Source organism: Tachyglossus aculeatus, chromosome X3 (genome assembly GCF_015852505.1).
Source record: "Tachyglossus aculeatus isolate mTacAcu1 chromosome X3, mTacAcu1.pri, whole genome shotgun sequence".
NCBI classification, from domain to species: Eukaryota; Metazoa; Chordata; class Mammalia; order Monotremata; family Tachyglossidae; genus Tachyglossus; species Tachyglossus aculeatus.
This window is the reverse complement of record NC_052099.1, coordinates 16,286,213-16,302,931: the sequence shown is the minus strand read 5'-3', so window position 1 is coordinate 16,302,931 and position 16,719 is coordinate 16,286,213. Positions and strand designations below refer to the sequence as shown.

The window sequence follows — 16,719 nt, the reverse complement described above, 5'->3', positions numbered from 1 at the left end:
CCTTCTCCACAGCAGCCCGCACCCTCTGCTCCTCTGCCGCCGCTCGCCTCCTCACCGGGCCTCCTTCCTGCCCATCCCGCCGTCGACCCCCGGCCTGCGTCCTTCCACCGGCCCAGAATGCCTTTCCTCCACACAGCCGCCAACCTATCTCTCTTTCTCCCTTCCCACACTTCCCACACTGAGAGGCCTTCCTAAATAAGATTAGAGAAGCAGCGTGGCTCAGTAGAAAGAGCTCGGTCTTTGGAGTCAGAGGTCCTGGGTTCGAATCCCAACTCTGCCAATTGTCAGCTGTGTGACTTTGGGCAAGTCTCTTAACTTTTCTGAGGCTGGAAAATGGGGATTAAGACTGTGAGCCCCCCGTGGGACAACCTGATCACCTTGTAACCTCCCCAGCACTTAGAACAGTGCTTTGCACATAGTAAGCGCTTAATAAATGCCATTATTATCTTTTTTATTATTATTATTATTCCCACACTGAGCCCCGCTTTTCCTCTGCTCCTCCTCTCCTCCCCATCGACCCAACTCCCTCTCTCTGCTCTACGCACTTCCTCAATAAATACGATCGAATGAATGAAGTCTTAACCTGGCCTCCATCCTGCCGTGGTTCCTTGTACCATATTTCTTTATTTATATTAATGTCTGTCTCCCCCTCTAGACTGCAAGCTCAATGTGAGTCGGGAACGTCTGCTAATTCCGTTGAATTGTAGTCTCCCCAGCATTTAAGCAGCATGGCTCAGTGAAAAGAGCCCGGGCTTTGGAGTCAGAGGTCATGGGTTCGAATTCAAGCTCCGACAATAGTCAGCTGTGTGACTCTGGGCAAGTCACTTAACTTCTCTGTGCCTCAGTTACCTCATCTGTAAAATGGGGATTAAGACTGTGAGCCCCCCGTGGGACAACCTGATCACCCTGTAACCTCCCCAGCGCTTAGAACAGTGCTTTGCACATAGTAAGCGCTTAATAAATGCCATCATCATCATCATCATCATCATCATCATTTAGTACAGTGCTCTGCAAATAGCCACTAAATACCATTGATCGATTGCCTGATTGACTGATTGAGTGGGAGAAGCAGCATGGCTTAGTGGAAAGAACGTGGGCTTGGGAGTCAGGGGTCATGAGTTCTAATCCCGCCTCTTCCACTTATCAGCTGTGTGACTTTGGGCAAGTCACTTCACGTCTCTGGGCCTCAGTGCCCTTATCTGTAAAATGGGGATTAAGACCGGGATCCCCACGTGGGACAACCTGATGACCTTGTATCTCCCCCAGCGCTTAGAACAGTGCTAGGCACATAGTAAGCACTTAATAAATACCATCATCATTAGTATTATTTTTATCATGAAAACTGGAGGAGCTTGGGTTCAGCTGTAATTGCAGCCTTCCTCGTTTTGGAGAAAAATTAAAGCTGCTGGGATTTTTCTCAAATATTTCCCTTCCTGGGCAGCATTTCCCAATAGTCAATCCATCGATCAATCAATAGTATTGATTGAATGTCTTTCACCTGCAGACGTCGCGCCCTGGGTAGAGGGGAGCACAGGAGTAAATGCAAAGGAGGAAAGAGTAGGATTTAATCCTCATTTTACAGTTGAGGTAACTGGGGTCCAGAGAATAATAATAATAATAATAATAATGATAATGGCATTTATTAAGCGCTTACTATGTGCACAGCACTGTTCTAAGAGCTGGGGAGGTTGCAAGGTGGTCAGGTTGTCCCTTGTGGGGCTCACAGTCTTCATCCCCATTTGACATATGAGGTCACTGAGGCACAGAGAAGTGAAGTGACTTGTCCAAAAGTCACACAGCTGACAGTTGGCAGAGCCGGGATTTGAACCCATGACCTCTGACTCCAAAGCCCGGGCTCTTTCCACTGAGCCACGCTGCTTCTCTGAGAAGGGAAGTGACATGCCCCAAATCACACAGCAGACGAATGGCAGAACCGGGATTAAAGCCTAGGTCTTCTGATTCCCAAGCCTGTGCTCTAGTCACTAATACTAATAATAGTATTATTACTAGAGTAGGATTTAATCCTCATTTTGCAGTTGAGGTAACTGGGATCCAGAGAATAATAATAATAATAATAATAATAATAATAATAATAATAATAATAATGGCATTTGTTAAGCACTTACTATGTGCCAAGCACTGTTCCCCACACTGCTTGAATAACTTAATATTTTCACCTCCATCCATCCCACAAGACCCTATTTCCTATTTCCCCACAAGGAAGAAATGGTCAACAACATGGCGCTGAGGGAATTCCTGCTCCTGGGATTCTCGGAGATCCGGGAACTGCAGCTGGTCCACGCCGCGCTGTTCCTCCTGGTCTACCTGGTGGCCCTGGTGGGGATTCTCTTCATCGTCACCATCACCGTCCTCGACCGGCGCCTCCAAACCCCCATGTACTTCTTCCTCAGGAACCTGTCCATCCTCGACCTCTGCTACATCTCTGTCACCGTCCCCAAATTCATCCACAACTCCCTGATCGACCGTAGATCCATCTCCTTCCTGGACTGTGCCACCCAGGTCTTCTTGGTGGTCCTGTTTGCTGCCTCGGAGCTGTTCCTCCTCACGGCGATGTCCCACGACCGCTACGCCGCCATCTGCCTCCCCCTGCACTACGAGGTCATCATGGACCGAGGGGCCTGCGGGAAGATGGCGGCCGGCTCCTGGTTCGGCGAGGGGCTGAACGGAGTCATCCACACCGCCGTGACTTTCTCCCTCCCCTTCTGTGACACCCATGCCATCCGGCAGTTCTTCTGAGACATCCCTTCCCTCCTGCGGATCTCCTGTTCCAGACGCTCCATCGACGAGCTCGCCATTCTGGGCTTCAGCATGTTCCTGGGCCTCTGCTGTTTCGTCGGCATCATCGTTTCGTACGTACGCATCTTCCAGGCCATGCTGAGGATGCCGGCCTCCGAGGGCCGGGCCAAGGCCTTCTCCACCTGTCTGCCCCACCTCGCCATCTTGTCTTTTTCATAGTGAACGGAGTCTTCGCCTACTTCAAGCCCACGTCTGACTCCCACTTGGCCCTGGACCTGCTGTTGTCCGTGTTTTACACCGTGGTGCCCCCCGCCCTCAACCCCCTCATCTACAGCCTGAGGAACCGGGACATGAAGACCACCCTGAGGAGAATGACAACGGGGAAATGGCTCTAAAATGGTGGTCGAACCTTATAATGATGACATTTATTAAGCGCTTACCATGGGCAAAGCACTGTTCTAAGCGCTGGGGAGGTTACAAAGGTTACAAACCTTCTTCTCCCCGAGGTCAGAGGCCCTTCTAGCCTGGGTGATTCTGGGTCCCCACCCCTTGGGGTCGTTCACGTGGGAACTACTGGTGACCCTGGAGTCTCCCCCGGAGAAAAATGGTCGTCCAGTTGCTGAGACCTCGTGGCTTAGTGGAAAGAGTCCGGGCTTTGGAGTCGGAGGTCATGGGTTCAAATCCCATGGGTTCCTCATATATGTTACGAAATTATACTTCCCAAGCACTTAGTACAGTGTTCTGCACACAGTAAGTGTTCAATAAATACGATTGAATGAATGAATGAATCCCGGCTCCGCCAATTGTCGGCTGTGTGACTTTGGGCAAGTCACTTCACTTCTCTAGGCCTCAATTACCTCATCTGTAAAATGGGAATGAAGACTGGGATGCCCCCCGCGAGACAACCTGATCACCTGGTGACCTCCCCAGCGTTTAGAACAGTGCTTTGCACATATTAAGTGCTTAATAAATGCCATCATTATTATTATCCAGGACCACCATGCCCGAATGGATCATATAATGCCAACCGTCTACAGGGAATGGTGGCCATGGAGATTGGCTATTTGTTTGTAGCATTTGTAAAGCGATTATTATCAATCAATCAATCAATCGAGTGCTAATTGTGTGCGGCGCCCTGTACTAAACTCTTGGGAGAGTACAGTGTAACAGAATCGGTAGATACGTTCTCGTTATGTGCCGGGCACTGTACTAAGCGCTAGGGTAGATATGAGATGATCAGGTTGTAGTACTTCCCAAGCGCTTAGTCCAGTGCTCTGCACGCAGTAAGGGCTCAATAAATACGATTGAACGAATGAATGACTAGTACCCAATCCGTGTCCCACACGGGGCTCACAGTCTTAATCTCCATTACATAGATGAGGTAACTGAGGACCAGAGAAGTGAAGTAAATTGCTCAAGCCCATCCAGCAGGAACATGGTGGAACAGGGATTAGAACCCAGGTCCTCCTCTGACTCTCAACCCTGTGCTGTTTTCACTAGGCACCTCCAATACATCAGAGTTGATTGGGACTAGACAAAGAGCAGTCCTTGATCAGGACTGAGATGGCGTGAAAATGAGGTGGCCTTTAATAATCAGTCAGTCAGTCAGTTAATCGTATTAATTGAGTGCTTCCTGTGTGCAGAGCACTATACTAAGTGCCTGGGAGAGTACAATATAACAATATAAAGGACACATTCCCCGACCACAGCAAGCTTAGGGTAGACGAACTTGGCTCAGTGGAAAGAGCCCGGGCTTTGGAGTCGGAGATCATGGGTTCAAATCCCAACTCCACCACTTGTCAGCTGGGTGCCTTTGGGCACTTCTCTGGGCCTCAGTGACCTCTTCTGGAAAATGGGGATGGAGACTGGGAGCCCCCCGTGGGACAACCGGATCACCTTGCAACTTCCCCAGCGCTTAGAACAGCGCTCGGCTCGAGCAGTGTGGCTCAGTGGAAAGAGCCCGGGGTTTGGAGTCGGAGGCCATGGGTTCGAATCCCAACTCTGCCACTTGTCAGCTGGGTGACTTAAGGCAAGTCACTTAACTTCTCGGTGCCTCAGTTCCCTCATCTGTAAAATGGGGATTAAGACTGTGAGCCCCCGTGGGACAACCTGATTACCTTGTAACCTCCCCAGCGCTTAGAACAGTCCTTTGCACATAGTAAGCACTTAATAAATGCCATTAGTATTATTATTAATGAATGCCGTTATTATTATTTTATTAATAGACATAAATAAACGACAGATATGGACGTAAGCGCCGTGGGGCTGGGACGGGGGGGGGGATGAATAAAGTGAGCGAGTCAAGGTGATGCAGAAGGGAGTGGGAGAAGAGGAAAGGAGGGCTGTAAGGGGAGACGGAGCTGTAAGAGAAGACTAGGAGAGCAAATAGCTGTGGCACCCAAAGGGACGCTGGGGTTTTGGTGCTGTTAGACAAGGGGGCAGGGAAATTGCGAGGGTGGTCGTTGGGGTCACTCGTGGATCCTGGGCCCAGATCAATCAATCAATCAATCGTATTTATTGAGAGCTTACTGTGTGCAGAGCACTGTACTAAACGCTTGGGAAGTCCAAGTTGGCAACATATAGAGATGGTCCCTACCCAACAGCGGGTTCACAGTCTAGAAGGGGGAGACAGAGAACAAAACCAAATATATTAACAAAATAAAATAAATAGAATAGATATGTACAAGTAAAATCAATAAATAAATAGAGTAATAAATCCGTTCAAACATATATGCACATATACAGGTGCTGTGGGGAGGGAAGGAGGGAAGGCGGGGGAGATGGAGAGGGGGATGGAGGAGGAGAGGAAGGAGGGGGCTCAGTGTGGGAAGGCCTTCTGGAGGAGGTGAGCTCTCAGTAGGGCCTTGAAGGGAGGAAGAGAGCTAGCTTGGCGGATGTGCAGAGGAAGGGTATTCCAGGCCAAGGGGATGACGTGGACCGGGGGTCGATGGCGGGACGGGCGAGAACGAGGCACGGTGAGGAGATTAGCAGCAGAGGAGCAGAGGGTGCGGGATGGGTTGGAGAAGGAGAGAAGGGAGGTGAGGTAGGAGGGGGCGAGATGATGGACAGCCTTGAAGCCGAGGGTGAGGAGTTTCTGCCTGATGCGTAGGTTGATTGGTAGCCACTGGAGATTTTTGAGGAGGGGAGTTACATGCCCAGAGCGTTTCTGGACAAAGACAAAGACAAAGATCAGGAGACAGAACAGCCAGAAACCAGACCGTCCAGTACAAAACCGGGTGCACGTTTACTCTACACACATACTCCATACTTATGTGAATCTGGCTTTAATTCGATTTGTTCTGACGACTTTGACACCTGTCTCCGTGTTTTGTTTTGTTGTCTGTCTCCCCCTTCTAATAATAATGGTGATATTTGTTAAGTGCTTACTATGTGCAAAGCACTGTTCTAAGCGCTCGGGGGGGATACAAAGTGATCAGGTTGTCCCACTTGGGGTTCACAGTCTTAATCCCCATTTTCCAGATGAGGTAACTGAGGCCCAGAGATGTTAAGTGGCTTGCCCGAGGTCACACAGCTGACAAGTGGCAGAGTCAGGATTCGAACCCAGGACCTCTGACTCCCGAGCCCTCGCTCTTTCCACTGAGCCATGCTGCTTCCCCTGCTTCCCCTTCTGGACTGTGATCCCGTTGTGGGGTAGTGACCGTCTCTCTATGTTGCCTACTTGGACTTCCCAAGTGCTTAGTCCAGTGCTCTGCCCACAGGAAGCGCTCAATAAATACTATTGAACGAATAAATAAAATTAAATGAATGAATCAGTCAATCAATTATATTTACCGTACACTTACTGTGTGGCGAGTACTGCACTGAGCCCTTGGGAGAGTGTAATACAGCAGAGCCGGTAGACCCGTTCCCTGCCCACAGTGAGCTTATGATCTAGCGGGGGGACACGGCTGTTAATATAAATTAATTAATTATGGATTTGGATATAAGTGCTGCGGGGTCGAGGGTGGGGTGAATAAAGGGGGAAAATCCAAGTACCAGGGTGATGTGGAAGGGAGTCGGAGAAGAGGAAATCTCCAACGCTTAGAACGGTGCTTTGCACACAATAAGCGCTTAGCAAATACCATTATTATTATCATTATTATTATTATTGTCATTGTCATTATCATTAAATTAGGGCTCAGTCAGGAAAGGCCTCTTGGAGAGGATCCACATAAGGCTATGAAGGTGGGGAGAGTGAGAGCTCAAAGAAAGATCGCATAACTAGGCAGTTTGCCAGAGTTTTGCGCGTTATCGGAATTTCTCTACGTTATACATTCATTATGAGCGGCGACTATGTCCGTTTATTGTTGTATTGTGCGCTCCCAAGCGCTTACTACAGTGCTTTACTCGCAGCAAGCACTAAACGGCGACATTTGAATGAATTGGTGACCATGGGCATTCTCGTGAGTGAGGGAGGTAAAATTAGTGGGACAGTCTGAGCCCTGCCGAACGTCGGAGACAACGTCACCTCTGGGACTCCAAAGTCTTCCAGATAACAAGTCTCTCGGGGCGATCCCGGGGCGGGTCCTCCTGGGGAACCCTCTCCCCGCGTCCCGCCGGACGGGGGCTGCTGTCTCCGAGGAGTCCGGAGCGCTGGTTTAATGCCGGGCTCTTTCCCGTCCCGGCCACAGAACCGCATAAGGAGACGAGGAGGAGGAACTCAGCATCTCCAACCCTGGACCGCCCCGGTGAGCCAAAGTCAATTGCTCAATCCATCCATAGTAGTTAATCAATCAATCAATAGTATTTATTGAGCGCTTACTATGTGCAGAGCACTGTACTAAGCGCTTGGGAAGTACAAGTTGGCAACATATAGAGACAGTCCCTACCCAACAGTGGGCTCACAGTCTAGAAGGGGGAGACAGAGAACAAAACCAAACATACTAACAAAATAAAATAAATAGAATAGATATGTACAAGTAAAATAAATAAATAAATAAATAGAGTAATAAATATGTACAAACATATACATATATACAGGTGCTGTGGGGAAGGGAAGGAGTTAAGATGGGGGGATGGAGAGGGGGAAGAGGGGGAGAGGAGGGAAGGGGCTCAGTCTGGGAAGGCATCCTGGAGGAGGTGAGCTCTCAGTAGGGCCTTGAAGGGAGGAAGAGAGCTAGCTTGGCGGATGGGCAGAGGGAGGGCATTCCAGGCCCGGGGGATGACGTGGGCCGGGGGTCGATGGCGGGATAGGCGAGAACGAGGAACGGTGAGGAGATTAGCGGCAATCAATCAATCAATCAATCGTATTTATTGAGCGCTTACTATGTGCAGAGCACTGTACTAAGCGGCAGAGGAGCGGAGGGTGCGGGGTGGGCTGTAGAAGGAGAGAAAGGAGGTGAGGTAGGAGGGGGCGAGGTGATGGAGAGCCTTGAAGCCCAGTGTGAGGAGTTTCTGCCTGATGCGCAGATTGATTGGTAGCCATTGGAGATTTTTGAGGAGGGGAGTAACATGCCCTGAGCGTTTCTGGACAAAGACAATCCGGGCAGCAGCATGAAGTATGGATTGAAGTGGGGAGAGACACGAGGATGGGAGATCAGAGAGAAGGCTGAAGCAGTAGTCCAGACAGGATAGGATGAGAGCTTGAACGAGCAGGGTAGCGGTACGGATGGAGAGGAAAGGGCGGATCTTGGCAACGTTGCGGAGCTGAGACCAGCAGGTTTTGGTGACAGCTTGGATGTGGAGGTGAATGAGAGAGCGGAGTCGAGGATGACACCAAGGTTGCAGGCTTGTGAGACAGGAAGGATGGTAGTGCTGTCAACAGAGATGGGAAAGTCAGGGAGAGAGCAGGGTTTGGGAGGGAAGACAAGGAGTTCCGTCTTGGACATGCTGAGTTCTGGGTTGCGGGCAGACATCCAAATGGAGATGTCCTGAAGGCAGGAGGAGATGCGAGCCTGGAGAGAGGGGGAGAGAGCAGGGACAGAGATGTAGATCTGGGTGTCATCAGCGTAGAAATGATAGTTGAAGCCGTGGGAGCGAATGAGGTCACCAAGGGAGTGCGTGTAGATCGAGAACAGAAGGGGACCAAGCACTGAACCTTGGGGAACCCCCACAGTAAGGGGATGGGAGGGGGAGGAGGAGCCTGCAAAAGAGACTAAGAATGAACGACCGGAGAGATAAAAGGAGAACCAGGAGAGGGCGGAGTCTGTGAAGCCAAGGTCAGATAGCGTATTGAGGAGAAGGGGGTGGTCCACAGTGTCGAAGGCAGCCGAGAGGTCGAGGAGGATTAGGATGGAGGATTAGGATTAGCCATTGGATTTGGCAAGTAGGAGGTCATTGGTGACCTTTGAGAGGGCAGTTTCCGTGGAATGTAGGGGACGGAAACCAGACTGGAGGGGGTCAAGGAGAGAGGTGGTGTTGAGGAATTCGAGGCAGCGCGTGTAGACAACTCGTTCAAGGAGTTTGGAAAGGAATGGTAGGAGGAATATGGGGCGATAACTAAAAGGTGAAGTGGGGTCAAGAGAGGGTTTTTTAGGATGGGAGAGACATGGGCATGTTTGAAGGCAGAGGGGAAGGAACCAGTGGAGAGTGATCGGTTGAAGATGGAAGTTAAGGAGGGGAGAAGGGATGGAGCGAGTGATTTCATGAGATGAGAGGGAATGGGGTCTGAAGCACAGGTGGCCGGAGTAGCACTTGAGAGCAGGGAGGAGAGCTCCTCTGAGGATACTGCTGGGAAGGATGGGAGAGTAGCAGAGAGTGTTGAGAGCCGGGGGGTTGGAGAAGGGGGGGAAGTGACTCTGGGGAGGTCGGACCTGATGGATTTAATTTTGTTAATGAAGTAGGAGGCCAGATGGTTGGGGGTGAGAGAAGGAGGAGGGAGTGAAACCGGGGGTCTTAGAAGGGAGTTGAATATATGGAAGAGCTGGCGGGGGTGATGGGCATGGGTGTCAATGAGGGAGGAGAAATAATTTTGTCTGGCAGAGGAGAGGGCTGAGTTAAGGCAGGAAAGGATAAACTTGAAGTGAACGAGGTTGGCATGGTGTTTAGACTTTCGCCAGCAGCGTTCGGCAGCTCGAGCATAAGAGCGAAGGAGGCAGACAGTGGCATTGATCCAGGGCTGTGGGTTAGTGGTACGAGAGCGGCGAAGGGAAAGGGGAGCGAATGAGTCTAGCTGAGTAGAAAGGGTAGAGTTGAGAGTAGTAATCTGATCATCAAGACTGGGTAGAGAGGAGAGGGCGGCGAGGTGGGGTGTGAGGCGCTCAGAAAGATGGATGGGGTCAAGAGAGCAGAGAAGTCTGTGAGGGAGTAATATGGATTTACAGGGGAAAGGAGTGTGAGTGAGGAGGCAGGTGAGAAGATTATGATCAGAGAGAGTTACTGAGCTCTTATTGGGTACAGAGAACTGGACTGCTACAATTCATGCCACGAGTCCCAGATTAGATTCCCCGTTTGGGTCTTCACGGCCTATGCGTGGAGGGAGTGATGAGAATATGTTCTTATGCGGCCCGTGAAAGGAGGGATGCTGGCTTCATCATGCTTCAGACTGCTTCGTGGCAGCAGTGACGGAGCCGGGATTAGAACTCACAACCCCGGGCTCTTTCCATTTAGCCACGCTGCTCCTCTATTCATTCATTCATTCATTCAATCGTATTTATTGAGCGCTTACTGTGTGCAGAGCACTGTACTAAGCGCTTGGGAAGTACAAGTTGGCAACATATAGAGACGGTCCCTACCCAACAGCGGGCTCACAGTCTAGAAGGGGGAGACAAACAAAACAAAACATATTAACAAAATAAAATAAATAGAATAAATATGTACAAGTAAAATAAATAAATAGAGTAATAAATCTGTACAAACATATATACCAGGTCTGCCAACTCTGTTGTAGTGTACTCTCTAAAGAGCTTAGTACAATGCTCTGCATCCAGTAAGAGCTCAATAAGTACTATTGATTGATTATGAGCAGGGAATGTTTCTCATTCATTCATTCATTCATTTAATCGCATTTATTGAGCGCTTACTGTGTGCAGAGCACTCTACTAAGCGCTTGGGAAGTGAAGACTGTACAGAGAACTGGACTGGTGCAATTCATGCCATGAGCCCCAAATTAGATTCCCCGTTTGGGTCTTCACGGCCTAGGCGTGGAAGGAGGGATGAGAATATGTTTTTATGTGGCCCGTGAAAGGAGGGATGCTGGCTTCATCCTGCTTCAGACTGCTGCATGGCAGCAGTGACGGAGCCGGGATTAGAATCCACAACCCCGGGCTCTTTCCTTTTAGCCACGCTGCTCCTCTAGTGGGTAGACACAATGCCTGCCCTCAAGAAGGGCAGCATGGCTCAGTGGAAAGAGCCCGGGCTCTGGAGACAGAGGTCACGGGTTCGAATTCCGGCTCTGCCAATTGTCAGCCGTGTGACTTTGGGCAAGTCATTTCACTTTTCTGGGCCTCAGTTCCCTCATCTGTACAATGGGGGTGAAGACTGTGGAACAACCTGATCGCCTTGTAACCTTCCCAGCGCTTAGAACAGTGCTTGGCACATAGTAAGCGCTCACTAAATGCCATCATTATTATTATTATTATTAAGAAGCTTAGAATCTAGTGTGAAAAGGAGACATTAAAATGAATGACAGATAATATAAGGATATGGTCGTGTGTGAGAAGCAACGTGCCCTAGCGGAAAGATCACGGGCCTCAGAGCACCTGGGTCCTAATTCAAGCTCCATGCTTTGTGACTTTGAGCAAGTCACTTCACTTCTCTGTGCCTCAGTTACCTCATCTGTAAAATGGGGATTAAGACCGTGACCCTCTTGTGGAACAGGGACTGTGGCCAACCCAATTAGCTTGTATCAACCCCAGAGCTTAGTGTAGTGACTGGCACCTAGTAACCGCTTAACAAATACCTCCCACAAAAGGGTAGGTTTTGGAGTGGGATTAGAACCCAGATCCCTGACTCCCAGGCTTTCCAGTAGTCCACGTTGCTTCCCAATCTCCGACCACGTTGGAAGATATAGAATGCGAGGCCGGGTTGTAAAGAGGGGCCAGATAAAAAGCCAGGAATGCAGAGAAGATGGAACCGGAAGGATGGGTGTGAGATGAGAGGCCGGGCGTGGGATGTGGGTGGAAAATCCGCCGCTGTGGAAAAGACACTGACCTCCCGAAGGAGAGAGTTGGGAGTTTTAGGAGGCACGGACTCCAAACGTCTAGTTGAAACCAGTCAGAACTAATCTGCCAGGATCCCAAGAGAAGGACAAAGGACCACGGAGCCTAGACTAGACTAGCCACGAAGCTCTCTGCGGGCCGGGAATGCCGGGAATGTTTCTTCCAATTCTGTTCTCCTGTACTCCCACCAAGGCTTAGTACAGTGCTCCGCACCCGGTAAGTGCTCAGTAAATACCATCGATCGAGCGATCGCCTACTGGACTGCCTCTGAGGCTACGAATAACAGAATCTATCTATCAGAGAAGCAGCGTGTCTCCGTGGAAAGAGCCCGGGTTTGGGATTCGGAGGTGGTGGGTTCTAATCCCAGCTCCACCATGTCTGCTGCGTGACATTGGGCAAGTCACTTCACTTCTCTGATCCTCAGTGAACTCATCTGTAAAATGGGGATTAAGACTGTGAGCCCCACGTGGGACAACCTGATTGCCTTGTATCCCCCCCCAGCGCTTAGAACAGTGCTTGGCACATATTAAGCGTTTAACTTCCAGACTGTGAGCCCATCTGGACTGTGAGCCCACTGTTGGGTAGGGACCGTCTCTATATGTTGCCAGCTTGTACTTCCCAAGCGCTTAGTACAGTGCTCTGCACACAGTAAGCGCTCAATAAATACAATTGAATGAATGAATGAATGAACAAATGCCATCATTATTATTATCATTATTATTGTTGGTTGGGTTGAAGAGGAGCCTACCTGCAGAGCACACTCAAAATAAGGAAGGGAACTTTTATTCATTTTTGTAACATATATTTCTATTAATGTCCATCCCCTCTGCTAGACTGTAAATTCGCTGTGGGCAGGGAACGTTTCCACTAACTCTGTTCTGTTGTACTCTCCCAAGCACTCAGTACAGTGCCCTGCACGCAGAAAGCGCTCAGGAAACACCATTAATGTTGAAGAAACATTAGGCAACGTGGGTAATTCATTCATTTCTAGACTGTCAGCCCAGTGTGGGTAGGGATTATCTCTGTTGCTGAATTGTACTTTCCAAGCGCTTAGTACAGCTATCTGCACACAGTGAGCGTTCAGTATGTACGATTGAATGATAATATCAGGGTGCCGTTATGACACACACCCAAAAGGTGTTTGCAGAAATGATCGATTCATCGACGGTATTTATTGCGCACTTACTGTGTACAGAGCACTGAACTAAGTGAAGCAGCGTGGCTCAGTGGAAAGAACCCGGGCTTTGGAGTCAGAGGTCGTGGGTTCAAATCCCGGCTCCACCAATTGTTAGCTGTGTGACTTTGGGCAAGTCACTTCACTTCTCTGGGCCTCAGTTCCCTCATCTGGAAAATGGGGATGAAGACTGTGAGCCCCATGTGGGACAAGCTGATCATCTGGTATCCTCCCCAGCGCTTATAACAGTGGTTGGCACATAGTGAGAGCTTAATAAATGCCATCATCATCATTATTATTATTAACAACTCGATGTGGGCAGGGAAAGTTCCTACCAACAGGGTTATAGTGTCCCGAGTGCTTAGTACAGTGCTCTGTGCAGTAAGTGCTCACTAAATACCATTGATCCAAGCAGCCTAGCTCAGGGAAAAGAGCCCGGGCTTAGGAGTCAGAGGTCATGGGTTCAAATCCCGGCTCCGCCAATTGTCAGCTGTGTGACTTTGGGCAAGTCACTTCACTTCTCTGGGCCTCAGTTCCCTCATCTGGAAAACGGGGATGAAGACTGTATGCCCCATGTGGGACACGCTGATCACCTGGTATTCTCCCCAGCACTTAGAACAGTGTTTTGCACATAGTAAGTGCTTAATAAATGCCATTATTATTATTATTATTATTATTAAACAATCAATCTATCAATCGTATTTATTGAGCGCTTACTGTGTGCAGAGCACTGTACTAAGCGCCTGGGAAGTACACGTTGGCTACATATAGAGACAGTCCCTACCCAACAGTGGGCTCACAGTCTAGAAAGTGCTTGGGAGAGTGAAATAGAACAGGGTTGGCAGAGTATAGTGGAACAGAGTTGGTAGGCAATATTAAAATATCTTTGTAATGTGTGTGTGTGTGTGTGTGTGTGTGTGTATGTGAGCGAGAGAAAGGGGTGGGTGGAATATTAGGACCCCAGACCCTTTTTCATTGCTCCAAAGCCATTGTCTTCCCATCCTGGGTCTCTGTGAAAGTGAAAATGCAGACTTTCAGAAACCAAAACGGAGGGATGCTGATAGTTGAAAATCAAAATGGGGATTTTTCCGATTCCTTCCTTTAAACGTGCTCCTTCTCTGTGCCTCCATGGGAAATCCACAGATAATCCGTGAAGATGGGAAACACCACCAAGGTGAGGGAATTCCTCCCGCTGAGATTCTCGGAGGTCCGGGAGCTGCAGATGGTCCAGGCCGCGCTGTTCCTCCTGGTCTACCTGGCGGTCCTGACGGGGAACCTCCTCATCGTCGCCGTCACCGCGCTCGACCGGCGCCTCCGCACCCCCATGTACTTCTTCCTCAGGAACCTGTCCGTCCTCGACCTCTGCCTCATCTCCGTCACCGTCCCCAAATCCATCCACAACTCCCTGATCAATGGCAGAGCCATCTCTCTATGGGGCTGCATGGCTCAGGTGGTTTTAGTGATTTCGTCTGCTTTCTCGGAGCTGTCCCTCCTCACGGCGATGTCCTATGACCGCTACGCGGCCATCTGCCTCCCCCTGAGCTATGGGGTCATCATGGACCCAGGGGCCTGAGGGAAGATGGCGGCCGCCTCCTGGCTCGGCGGGGGCCTGTTCGGGGTGGTGTACACAGCCGGGACGTTAAAACTGAGCTTCTGTGGCTCTAACCTGGTCCAGCAGTTCTTCTGCGACATCCCTTCCCTACTGAAGATCTCCTGTTCCGAAACGCATGTCGTCATCGACGTCAGCATAGCCACGGCATTCGGCTTGGCTTTCATCCCCTTCATCCTCATAGTCATCTCGTACGTGCGCATCTTCCTGGCCGTGCTGAGGATGCCGGCCTCCGAGGGCCGGGCCAAAGCCTTCTCCACCTGTCTGCCCCACCTCGTCGTCGTCACCATCTTTCTCTCGGCCGGTGCCGTGGCCTACCTCAAGCCCACGTCTGACTCCCCCTCGACCTTAGACCTGCTGGTGTCCGTTTTCTACACCACGGTGCCCCCCGCACTGAACCCCCTCATCTACAGCCTGAGGAACCGGAACATGAAAGCCTCCCTGGGGAGGGTACTGAGGGGGCTTACGGTCCTCCAGAATAAAGATCCCCTCTTTTTGACCTGACGATTGCCCCCAGAATGTTTCCGAACCCAACTAAGTGTTGTCGTTTTCCCTTCCCTGGTGATCAGTCAATCGGCGGTACTTACTGAGCGCTTACTCCTTGCGGTGCCCAGCATGGCTCAGTGGAAAGAGGCCGGGCTTTGGAGTCATAGGTCAGGAGTTCAAATCCCGGCTCTGCCGACTGTCAGCTGTGTGACTTTGGGCAAGTCACTTCACTTCTCTGGGCCTCAGTTCCCTCATCTGTATAATGGGGATTAAAACTCTGAGCCCTCTGAGGGACAACCTGATCACCTTGTAACCTCCCCAGCGATTAGAACAGTGCTTTGCACATAGTAGGCGCTTAGCAAATACCATCACCATCATTATTATTATTATTACTAAGCATTTGGGAGAGGCCAACACAACAGAATTGGCAGAGACATTCCCCTCCCACAAGGAACTTACAGTCTTGACCACTCTTCGCTATCCCTATCTCCTTTCCCTTGACTTCCCAGATTCCAAATCCTTCCCTGACTAAACTGCTATTTATCCAGAATCAGAAGACATTCCGTTTTCAGATGATCCATCTCTTGCCCACTACAGATCACTCCCCCCACCTTCACAGCCTTATTGAAGGCAGATCTCTTCCAAGAAGCCTTCCCTGACCAATCCCTCCTCTCCCACTCCCTTCCGCGTCCCCCTCGCACTTGGATTTTCTCCCTTTATTCACCCCTCCCTCAGCCCCACAGCACTGATGTCCATATCCACAATTCATTTATTTATATTCATCTCTGTCTGTTCCCCTAGTCCGTAAGCTCCCTGTGGGCAGGGAGCGTGTCTACCGACTCTGATCTATTGTACTGTCCCAAGCGCTTAGTACAGCGTTCTGCACACGGTAAGCGCTCAATAAATACTACTGCTTGATCGATTGGCTAATATGGTCCCGGTCGACGTTCCATGCAATATTTTAACATTAAGTGGCCAGCCTTCTTCTCTCTAGGATCCAGTTGCTCTCCCAGAATTGATGCCCAATGCTTGGGAATATTGCGATGGAGTGCTTGCAGTGTGGCTCAGTGGAAAGAGCCCGGGCTTTGGAGGCAGAGGTCATGGGTTTGAATCCCGGCTCCGCCACTGGTCAGCTGTGTGACTTGGGACAAGTCACTTCACTTCTGTGGGCCTCAGTTCCCTCATCTGGAAAATGAGGATTAAGTCTGTGAGCCCCACGTGGGACACCTTGATTACCTTGTATCTATCCCAGCGCTTAGAACAGTGCTTTGCGCATAGTAAGGGCTTAATAAATTCCATTATTATTATTATTATTATTATTATTATTATTATTATTATTATCCGACCCCAGTCCCATAGGGATTATGTCCAAATCCTTACACTCTGTTGCTTCCCGCCTGTAATTCCCTTGAGTGTCTGCCTCCCCCGTAAGATTGCAAGTCCCTTGAGATAGCCTAGTATTTTCTCCAAGGGCTTGGAACAGTGCTCTGGTAGTGCTCACCAAACGGAGAAGCAGAATAGCCAGCGGAAAGACCCCAGGCCTGAGAGTCAGAGGTCCTGGGTTCTAATCCCCTCTCCACCACTTGTCTGCTCTG

The 16,719-nt window shown here is 50.0% G+C and overlaps 1 pseudogene; it reads left to right on the top strand.

The window, feature by feature from the left end:
• The first annotated feature begins 2,649 nt into the window (after positions 1–2,649).
• Positions 2,650–15,142, top strand: LOC119948792 (annotated as a pseudogene).
• Positions 15,143–16,719: the final 1,577 nt, after the last annotated feature.